We start from the raw sequence: 9,994 nt of genomic DNA, 5'->3' as shown, positions 1-9,994 counted from the left end.
CCTCCTCCTCTCCCTCCTCTTTCTCCCTCCTCCTCCTTCTCTCTCCCCTTCCTCCCTCCTCCTCCTACTCCTCTCCCTCCTCTTTCTCCCTCCTCCCCCACATCCTCCTCCTTCTTCTCCCCTTTCTTTCTCCTCCTCCTTCCTCTTCCTCCACCTCCTCTTCCTCCTTCTCTCTCCTCCTCCTTCTCCCTCCTCCTCCCCCTCCTTTTCCAATGGTCTTCTCCAAAACTAGCAGAATTGGAACATCAGGGCTTTCTCTTCCTTGGTGGGTCTCAAGCACTTTCAGGATGTTTATGTGTTTACAGTCACTCTGCCTCTGGTACCAGCCCAGCGGTAGTCCACCGCAGAAAGCATATCTGAACCCCCCAGATGTCTTCACCAGCCTGAGGGGGCCTGACAGCTGCCCGCTCCCTCGGAAAACTCACAGGCTGGCCTTATCTCACTGTCCCAGAACCTTGGACTTGAGTTTTCTCGTGCTGTTATTCAGACGAAGAGTGTTTGGGTTCCTGGGACTAAAAGAGGAACCCTTGAGATCCTACGCCTCTTTTAAGAGCAAAGGCCACATACATTTATAAATAATGTCATGAGTATCTTCCAAACGAAAGCAGTGAGCATATGCTGAACTAATCGTATATTAAGTAAAAGCGTTGAGATGTGTCAAAACAACGAAACCTTGACTCATCAAGAATTAAATTACCCTAGACAGGCTTGCTGGTGTAAGCCTGTGAGAGCCAGCTGCCGAGAGACTTAGGCAGGGGGATAACGAGTTCAAGGTCAGTGTCAGCAACTTAGTTAAACTGTGTTAAAATGGAAGTCAGAGCAGAGGTGAGGACTGTGGGTCAGTGGTGGCGTGCTCACCCAGCATTTGTGGGGCCCTGATTTCAACACCTCCACTCCAAAAAAAAAAAGAAAGAAACTATTCCTAAATAATTTTGTTTCAATGCACCGCCACCCAAATTTGTAACTTCTGAAGTCCAGAGAGAAATATATACTAGCCATTTACTAGGTATGCAGTCTTAACTAAACTTTAAAATATAATCGAATTCATTAACACATCTGAAACCCAACACCTATAAAATACACAAACAATTATTTTCTTGTTAGAAAAAGAGCCAACTGTACTGACCTTTTCAAATCTCCAGCACAGCGATGTGTTCTCACCTGAGTCTGTGCGCCCACGCTCTCCTCTGCTTACAGAGTCTGTCACTGCCTTCGAGGCAAACTTGTAGGGAAATGAGAACCTGTCCAAGGCCTCATTAAAAAGAAACACAAAACCTTTTAAACTGATTAGATGTTCTGCCTGAGATCGAGGCACAAGCGGGGTCGTCTGTAGCCGTGCTTCATTTATGATTCCAAACACTTCTAGTTTACCTGCGATTGGTGACATTTTCCTGGGGACACATTCACAAAGGTCTAGTCATCCCTCGGGCGCCAAGGACAGACTACAGAAGTGATTCCATCCACGTCCAGTTGGCAGGAACATTGGTGACCCAAAAGCTGACACAACATCTAGAAAGTCCCACCTCAAACTGGGTGACGACTCAAGAACACCACATCCTGGGACCTCCCGGACCAAGTGGCTGACGGTTCCATCACACACAGTCCCCGAGCAACCGTTTCCACCTGTCATACTCTTTGGGGAGGAGCCCTGTGAACCTGGTGCGTTTCCGAGCCTCCCGGACCTCGCGGAGGTTTCATGCGGCCTCCTGTATCGCATGAGCCTCCTTCCTCTCTCCAGAATTCAGAGGAAACCATTGCAGAGCACATGGAAAGGGATGGGGTGTACGGGTATTGACTCCAAAGGGAGCCAGTGAAACTCTGACATGAAGCCCCAGCCAGGGCTGGCTTCGTGGGGACGCGACTGATGCGGGTACAAAGGCCCTGCCCTCAGAAGGGTCCTACGCTCTCACTCTCTGCTTAATAGTTTTTGCTCAAGGGGCTCTGAGACTCTTGCGACACTGGGCTTTGCAAAAGTATACAACCGCTCCTGCCTGCTGTAGTGTTGTGCTTTGGGGAGGGTTTATGGGGGCCTCACGCAAGGGGATCATGTGCAAAGAGACTGCGGTAGATAGAAGGATGGACAGGCAAGAAGGATGGACAGGCAAGGGTCTGGGCTCCATGGTAGACAAGAGCTTGTGTGTGTGTGTGTGTGTGTGTGTGCGCACGCGCGTGCATGTGTGTATGCGTGCGTGAGTGCGTGTGTGCGTGTGTGTGTGCGCGCGCGCACGTGCAGGGTTGCCGTGCTGCGCTTTCAATGGTGTCACTCACCTTTCAATTCTGCAGTCTACAGCCTGCACGCTTGCCCACAGCGGGCCAGAAAGGACAGTCGGACAGGGGAGCGGTGACCGTGACGAGGTCACAGTCTGGAGAGCCAGATCGTGTAGGCTGCTGATGAACTTACAGTTTATTCCAACCTGACATAGACAGCCGAGAGTTTTAGACAGAGGGATAATGGTCTGTTACGAACCCACAGATTAGGAGTAACACCGTGTCTTCAGGCACGATGAGACTACACTAGCTTCAGCGCCGGAGTGGATAGGGCAGTCCAAACGAACGAAAGCAGGGAGACTGTCGGTAGTTCAGCCAGCCACAGCAACGGCACGGTGGCTGGGTTTGGGTTTGGCAGCGTCCAGAAGCGAGATGCAAATCTGTACCTGGGGACTAGCTCTCCCAGCTCCCCGTGGTACTCGTGGCTGGTTGTCAGAGAGTCTGCCTTTGCTCTACGTCTTAAGTGAGACCTACTGTCCAGGTCATCCACCGAGCTCCAGTTGAGGGAGCCCCAGGTGATTCATCTGCAGTGAGAGAACACACTTGCCAAAGATTTGACTGCAAAGCCATTCTCACAAGCCAAACAGAGGAACTTGAAATTTGCAACTATATTTATCTCTGGTTATCAAGTGTCTCTTTCGTATCAATAGGAAATGAAACTGCTTTAAAAAAAAAACTATGAAAAGCGCTCACGACAAGAAGTGCTGTATCATAATGACTTCGTTCCCATAGTGATCTCACAAGATATGCAGAAACACCGTGGCCACTTTGCATGCAGCACACGGCTATGGATTGACAACAAGACGGTCGGTGGACGGTGGAGGCTGCCTGTAGCTGCAAATTGCATCCAGCAGGCAAAACATCACATGCATCAGAATCAGAGAGCTAGGAGCGGCCGCAGAATTCGGCTACCTTCAAGGCACCTGCATGCGCGACTGTCTGAGATTTAGAAAAATGGGATTAGAGAGAGAGAGCGAGAGCGAGAGCGAGAGCGAGAGAGAGAGAGAGAGAGAGAGAGAGAGAGAGAGAGAGAGAGAGAGAGAGAGAAACACTTTGGAAGCAAGCTACGTCCAACATCAACCTCCAGTCAACATGGTCAAGATCACAGTGGCGTCATTTGTACTTGACCACGGTCATCTTTGCCAGTATCAAGCTGTCTGTACTTTATAGTATGCAGAGGTAGGGCTGGGAGTGCCTCTTGCCCCTTGGTACCGATGCTGTCTCCAGCACACGGTAGGTAGGGACAACATCAACCCCTTACATCGCCCAGAAGAATCTGGGCTTCTGGGTGAGGCATACCACAGGACAAAGGGAAAGGAAACCCGTTAGCCAGGATGGTGATGTCACAATCAGACTTTGGGTGGATCCCCTCAAGCAAATAGGAGGAAGATAAAACCACAATAAGTCTAGAAACAAAACAGACACCAACCTGAAAAAAAAAAAGTTGGCAACTTGGAGCAGGGCAGGCTGCCAGGGAGTCTGTGTGGCTTTTGAGACTTCTCAGGAAGACAGGGTGGGTCGTGGCATTGCCACCCGGCCACCCTGACCATCTTAGGAGGACAGGGTGGGTCCTGGCAATGCTACCCGGCCACCCTGGCCGTCTTAGGAGGACAGGGTGGGTCCTGGCAATGCCACCTGAACACCGTGACCGTCTCCCTTAGCTGTCTGGGACGCACTTGTCCCGTGAGTGGGTCACGTTCGCGGCACTTGACAGCATGCGGCCGTGCTGCTCCGTGAACTCCTCTGCCCCCTGTTCTCTGGCGCTCCCCGCTCTGTAGGCAATCTTCCTAGTCTCCTTCACTAGTTTCTCTTCCTGAGCTCACCTCTTAAATGCCAGTTTCTGCAACTTCTTCCTTTCCTATCCTACTCGGCAATCCTGGTGACGTCATTGCTCTGTGACCAGTGTCCCCCAGATATCTGCCTCCAGCCTGGTGACGTCATTGCTCTATGACAGCAGTGTCCCCCAACTATCTGTCTCCAGCCTGGTGATGTCATTGCTCTGTGACCAGTGTCCCCCAAATATCCGCCTCCAGCCTGGTGACGTCATTGCTCTGTGACCACAGTGTCCCCCAAATATCTGTCTCCAGCCTGGTGACATCATTGCTCTGTGACCGCAGTGTCCCCCAAGTCTCAGTTTCCTTCAGACCTCACCAGTTCACCAACCACAAGGTTGTGCACGCTCCCCGTCCCTTCCCCCTTAACTGACGCATCGCTGTGGAGACCAAGCCGACCTCATACTTCCGATCCCCCTGACTCAGACTCCCGGATGTTGGTGCTGGGGTTGCAGGCACGCAGCATCACACCCGGAGGGGCTGGACATTCCTACCTGGCTGCTTATTCGTTAACCACTGAGCCTAGAATGAATCCAGCTCACACCCTCCCCGGCCCTTCTCTCTCCTCCTCTCCGCTCTTCGCCGGTTATCACAGCCGTTCCGCTCAGGACGTGTCCGCTTCTCTCTCCCTCGCCGTGAGATTGGAACAGTCATCAAATAGATTGTTTTACTTTCGGTACTGGGGACTAAGCGTAAGAGTCACAGCTACTGTCAAGTACTGTCACCAGGTTACAACCCCAATCTTCTTCTCACTTTTTATTTTAACGCACAGTCTTGCTGTGCTGCTCAGGATTTTCCTGCCTCAGCAGGCTGGGGTCACAGTCTAATTCTCAAGTGCGCCCCTTCCTGTAGCGTGTGAGTTGCTGACTGCAGCTCTCCCGCCCCCCCCCCCAGCTCCATCCTGGGACAGTCATGGTGGAGGTTGTTAACTCTTGGCCAGTGGTCATTGTCTTTATTTTTCTTTTCTTTTTGGTTTTTCGAGACAGGGTTTCTCTGTGGCTTTGGAGGCTGTCCTGGAACTAGCTCTTGTAGACCAGGCTGGCCTCGAACTCACAGAGATCCGCCTGCCTCTGCCTCCCGATGCTGGGATTAAAGGCGTGCGCCACCAACGCCCGGCTGCCTTTATTTTTCATTTGGTATAGAATCCCACATTTTAGCCAGACTCAAAACCTCTCAGAGAAAGACTACATTTCCCAAAGTTCCTCACTGCTAGATAATAAGCCTTTTGACCCCACAGTTACAAAGCTATGTTGCAACACCCAACTTGAAGGACTTCCTTTGAAAGACACGCCAGCGCTCTTCATGGCCCTGGGCTCCTGACAAATGAGGACAGAGCCCTTGGTCAGTGCTTCCCAAGCATAAACCCCCTGGAGGGTTTGTTAAGTATAAATGGAGCCCGATGTGTGGCACATACCCGTGATCTCTGAATGTAGGGACATAAATGGGGCTTCTGAAGAACTGGCGAGTAGCCTGGCTGCCTGTTGAAACGCAGTCTCAGAACTGCCAAAACAAAATTAAAAGAAGTACAAGTTGGCGGCTGGAGCCCAGCCATAAGGTTTCTGATTTGACTTCAGATAGGTGGGACCTGAAAATTACATTTCTGGTCCATTTCCAGATGGTACTGATGCCGCCACCACAGTGACTTCTGACTAAGGACAATAAAGGAAGCAAGCCAAATATGACCTAAGAATGTGTCCCTTCAATTGCTCAAAGCCACTCACTTTAGAGGAACAATGCCTGCTTGGGTCTTGTCGTGAGCCTCTGACAGAAGCCTTATATTCAAATTAAGCTTCGCGATTCAACTTGAACCATCTTTCCCAAGGATTTCAACATTCCTGTCGCTTAGCACAGCCGGCCCAGCACATCCTGATAAGAACTGGGATGTTGTGAGCAACATCTGAGTGGCAAACTGGGGAACTTCAGTGACCTAATAGGCCTCAAGCCACAGTCAGGCCTTCCCAGACTCAGGGAGAAAGCTCGCCCTTGGAGTACAACACGCTTCCCTGTCAGGGAAGCAAGAGGATCCCAGAGTCCACTGGGGTCAGCGGCAGGATTTCCATTTGTCAATGAGGAAACAGAGAACTAAGTGTTAGGCACGGTGGGCCTCCCAGAACCCCCCAAAGGCAGGACTCAGACCTGGCTATGAGGAGAGCAGTTGGTAAGCAAGCAGACAGCACTAACTCCCTCACTGGCGGACAGCCAGTCACCCTGCTGTGACAGCCTGGACCTGTCACCCATCTGACTGTCAGACTAGGTCAGCCCAGTGGCACTCTAGTTCTTGGGAGAGAGTCTGGGACTCGATTAGACTCTTCTTCATGCTTCCTCTTCCCCGGACAGGTGTTGATTTCTCTTTTCTTTCCCTCCTCCTTCCTTCCTTCCTTTCTTCTCCTTCTATTTTTTCTTTTGTTCACCTTTCTGAGACGGGGTTTTACTGTAGCCCTGGCTGGCCTGGAATTTGCTGCATAGACTGGGTTGGCCTTGAATTTATGGCTCTCCTCCTGCTTCTGCCTCCCAAACGCTGGGATTACAGGTGCAGGCTACTGTGCTCTTTCCCAGCTGCCTCCTCCCCCTCCTCCTCCTCTCCCTCTTCCTCCTCCCCCTCCTCCCCCTGCTCCTCCTCCTCCTCCTCCTTTTTTAGTAACAAGTCCAGACCAGCCTGAACTCACTCTGTAGCCCAAACTAATCTTGAACTCAAGGCCTCCAACCTCAGCCTCCCAAGTGCTGGGATCCTAGGCGGGAGCCTCCGTGCTGGCTCACAAGCGCCGACTTTTAAGACGCGTGTTGTACTCCAAAGCCTCGCTCAGGGTCCAGTTCTAGAGAACTCATCCTGGGGCGCAGCCTGAAGGTGACAAGGAATGGACCTAATCCATGAATGACCACGGCTCCGCAGCAGGGCTGGAACAATCTCTCAGGGAAAGTCAAGCTCATTAGCGTGGCATGCAAGGCTCATTATAATTTAATTCCAACTTTGTCTACCCTGTTGTCTTCCCCGGCAGCACGGCCATGCAAACGTTTGTTCTGGAGGTTACACCAAGCGCGGCCTCTTTTGTGTGGTCCTCCACATACAGCTCAGGCATCATCTCTGCTGCCGATTGTGTCCCAGAAACCCCTGGGTGGGAGAGAGAGGTATAGAGGAATGAATGGAGCCTGGAGTTCCTCAGGCCTGGGTTCAAATCCCCACTCCACGGCAGGTAGAACACTTTGTACCTTCATCTCCCTCCTTAATTGAGGACTGCCTGGGTGGATTAAATAAAACCTGTAGTCACCTAGACTGGTCTTTCTTTCTTTTTTCAGGCTAAGTTTTGGATTTTACTTTTATTAATTCTTTGTGGATTTCACATCACGAATTCCAATCCCCATTATCACCCTATCATCTTGCATCCTCCCTCTGCCCTTGTAACCTCCCCACAAAACAAAGCCAAGCTTAAGAGAAAACCAAAAGCTTAACCAACAACCCCCCCCAAAAGACGACAGAAGAACCTAGCGGAAGCTGTAGTGTGGTCTGTTGAGACCCTTTAGTCCATTCATCTTTACTTGAAAGTGTTCATTGCCGTGAGTCCTTGGTCTGACTCGAGGCCTCTGGTTTCTGCTATGCCACCAATAATGAGCTCTCACTGGGGCTCCTCCTGGACATCCTGTCGTTGTCCCACATCATGGGGATCCTGCTGTTTTGGATCTGTACGTTCGTCCCCTTCACATGCTCCAACAGTTCATAGATGGGGTGGATGTTGGGTGGGACAACTCACAGCCCTGGTTCTGGGCCTGGGTGGTGGCGGAGCTGGTCAGCTCGCTTTGTCAGCCAGCTAGCTACCCCTCACTACCCGGGTGAGCTCTCCCGCACTGCCCTGGGCCAGCTCACCCAATGCAGCCCACAGCAAGGGGCGGGCCAGGGCTCCAGCTCTCAGGCCCTCAGATTCTGGTTCCCCTCCCCTTCCCCCCCCCCCCCCCCCCCGCCCCGCCCCGCACTCAAATCCGCCAGGATCACCTCTACAGTTTTGTCCAGGCAAGGTGCAGGACCCTCTCTCGGGATTGCTGTAAAGGTCCTACAAGGGGGGGGGGGGGGGCGTTGGTGTTTCTTCACACGTAACATGCGTAGAGAGAGAGATGCCCCGAGCATCTTGCCGAAGTGCAGAGTGTAAATCAGCGGATCTGAGGCGGGGCCTTGGAACTCTGCATTTTTAACAGGTTCCCAGGTGATGCGGCTGCTGGAAACCCATGAACCACGCACCAGGGCCTTCGCCCAAGGTAAGCACTCGGTGACATTTACATCTAAGCCCGTCCTTCCTGCTTCCTCTTGGCACCCGGGATGTTTTAGCCGTACCCATGCATGTGATGTTCGCTGCTTCACGCTTTGATGAGCTTCTGTGTCTGTGTCTCCCCAGACTGTAGTGAATACAGAACGCACTCTATCTCCCTTTCCGTGTTCCCGGGGCCAGGGAGAGGGCCAGGCATTCAAGTGGGGATTAGTAAGTGTTTGCTGAACTAGGCTTTATGAAATGCAAATAAAAACATCCACTCTGCCCGTGGAGACGAGTTAGGGGAATGAACAAATTCGACCATTTGAGGTGGAATGCAGAAGCGTGTATCACGTGGTGCGGACATGAGCTGTTTTATCCAGCAGCTTACCCTCTGCCGCGGGTCAAAGGAGCTGAAGCATGTTTACTGGCGGCTGTGGCCCAGAGTCTGGTGATTCGAAAACAAAGCAAAGCAACCCCCACGTAACCCAGATTCAGCTACACTTTAAAAACAAACCAAACCCTGTGGCTTTCGAGCCTGTCCTGGAACTCGCTCTGTAGACCAGGCCGGTCTCGAACTCACGGAGATCCGCCTGCCTCTGCCTCCCGAGTGTTGGGATTAAAGGCGTGCGCCACCAACGCCCGGTGAAAATGATCTTTTTCTTATCTACCTCCCTACGAATCCAAAAGGAGAAGCACCTTGTCAGACATCCCAGAGATGAGGACAGGGAAAGTGTAAGGCATTATGCCAGCCGGCCCATGTCACCTGGCAGAGCACACTCAGGCAGTGCCCTGGTCAGCCCAGGGTTCCATGGTTGTGCAGTCTGCACGCAAGTGCAAAGGACCCTTTAAAACACAGATCCCCGCCCACTCACGCTCTCTTTCTGCTCTCTCTTTCCTGCTGTCCCCCTGGGGCAGGCAGGGCTTTCCCTGTCTCCCTCGTCTCTCCTGTCCTGTCTCTGTCTCTGTCTCTCTTTACCTCTTTTCTCCTTCCTTCCCTCTCCCTCCCCTTTCTAATAAAACTTCTCCCTAAGCTCTGTCTGCCTGGCGTGTTTGTCCCTCCTCCTCCTCGGTTACCCTCGCTGGCCATGGAATCTGCCAAGGTTCTCCCTGCCCTCTGTCATAACAGGAAGAAAGGTCACAAAATGTAAAGTACAACAAACGGGACACTTTTCTCACCCAGCTTGATGCCAGGCGTTCGCTCTGGATTTGTGTACTGAACGTCGTGGACAACATGGGAGACTTGTGACCTGCTGGTGAAGGATATGAAACACCTGTTATTGTGGACATATATATATGAGAGAGACACACTGTGGCTGTCCTTGAACTCACAGAGATCTGCCTGCCTCTAACCGAACGAAACACCTTTTGAAGAAAATGTAAAAGTCCATACTTTGTTGCCCAGGCTGGCTTTGAACCACCAGGCTCGTTACCTTCCTGCCGCTGCCACCGCCCCCCACCCCAGTAGCCAGGCTACAGGTGCACATATATCCCTGTGCCTGGAAATTTATACCGAAGACTGGTGTGGGTTAAGATAACCAAAGGAGCAGGAGTGAAGGATACTGATTGCCTAGTGACTAGTAACGTCATCACCCCAAATGAAGAGTCAAGTGAAAGAGTCAGAGGTTAGGTTAAAAGTCGGAGCCATAGCTGGGTGGT

The 9,994-nt window shown here is 51.9% G+C and overlaps 1 long non-coding RNA gene across 3 annotated transcripts; it reads right to left on the bottom strand.

The window, feature by feature from the left end:
• Nucleotides 1–2,399: 2,399 nt before the first annotated feature.
• Nucleotides 2,400–8,338, bottom strand: LOC121133652. 3 transcript variants are annotated; one of them, XR_005870591.1, is made up of 4 exons: nt 8,086–8,327; nt 7,077–7,209; nt 5,515–5,600; nt 2,400–2,792 (listed from the first exon to the last, which is right to left on the bottom strand). It is a non-coding gene; the product is annotated as an uncharacterized LOC121133652 (long non-coding RNA). The 3 variants fall into 3 exon arrangements; XR_005870590.1 differs by lacking the exon at nt 2,400–2,792 and adding an exon at nt 5,013–5,416; XR_005870589.1 differs by lacking the exons at nt 2,400–2,792; nt 5,515–5,600 and having other exon boundaries at nt 7,034–7,209; nt 8,086–8,338.
• Nucleotides 8,339–9,994: the final 1,656 nt, after the last annotated feature.

This window comes from Mesocricetus auratus, unplaced genomic scaffold (assembly GCF_017639785.1).
Source record: "Mesocricetus auratus isolate SY011 unplaced genomic scaffold, BCM_Maur_2.0 Super-Scaffold_100023, whole genome shotgun sequence".
Classification (NCBI taxonomy): domain Eukaryota; kingdom Metazoa; phylum Chordata; class Mammalia; order Rodentia; family Cricetidae; genus Mesocricetus; species Mesocricetus auratus.
The sequence above is the reverse complement of the archived record's forward strand: the minus strand, read 5'-3'. Positions and strand labels throughout refer to the sequence as shown.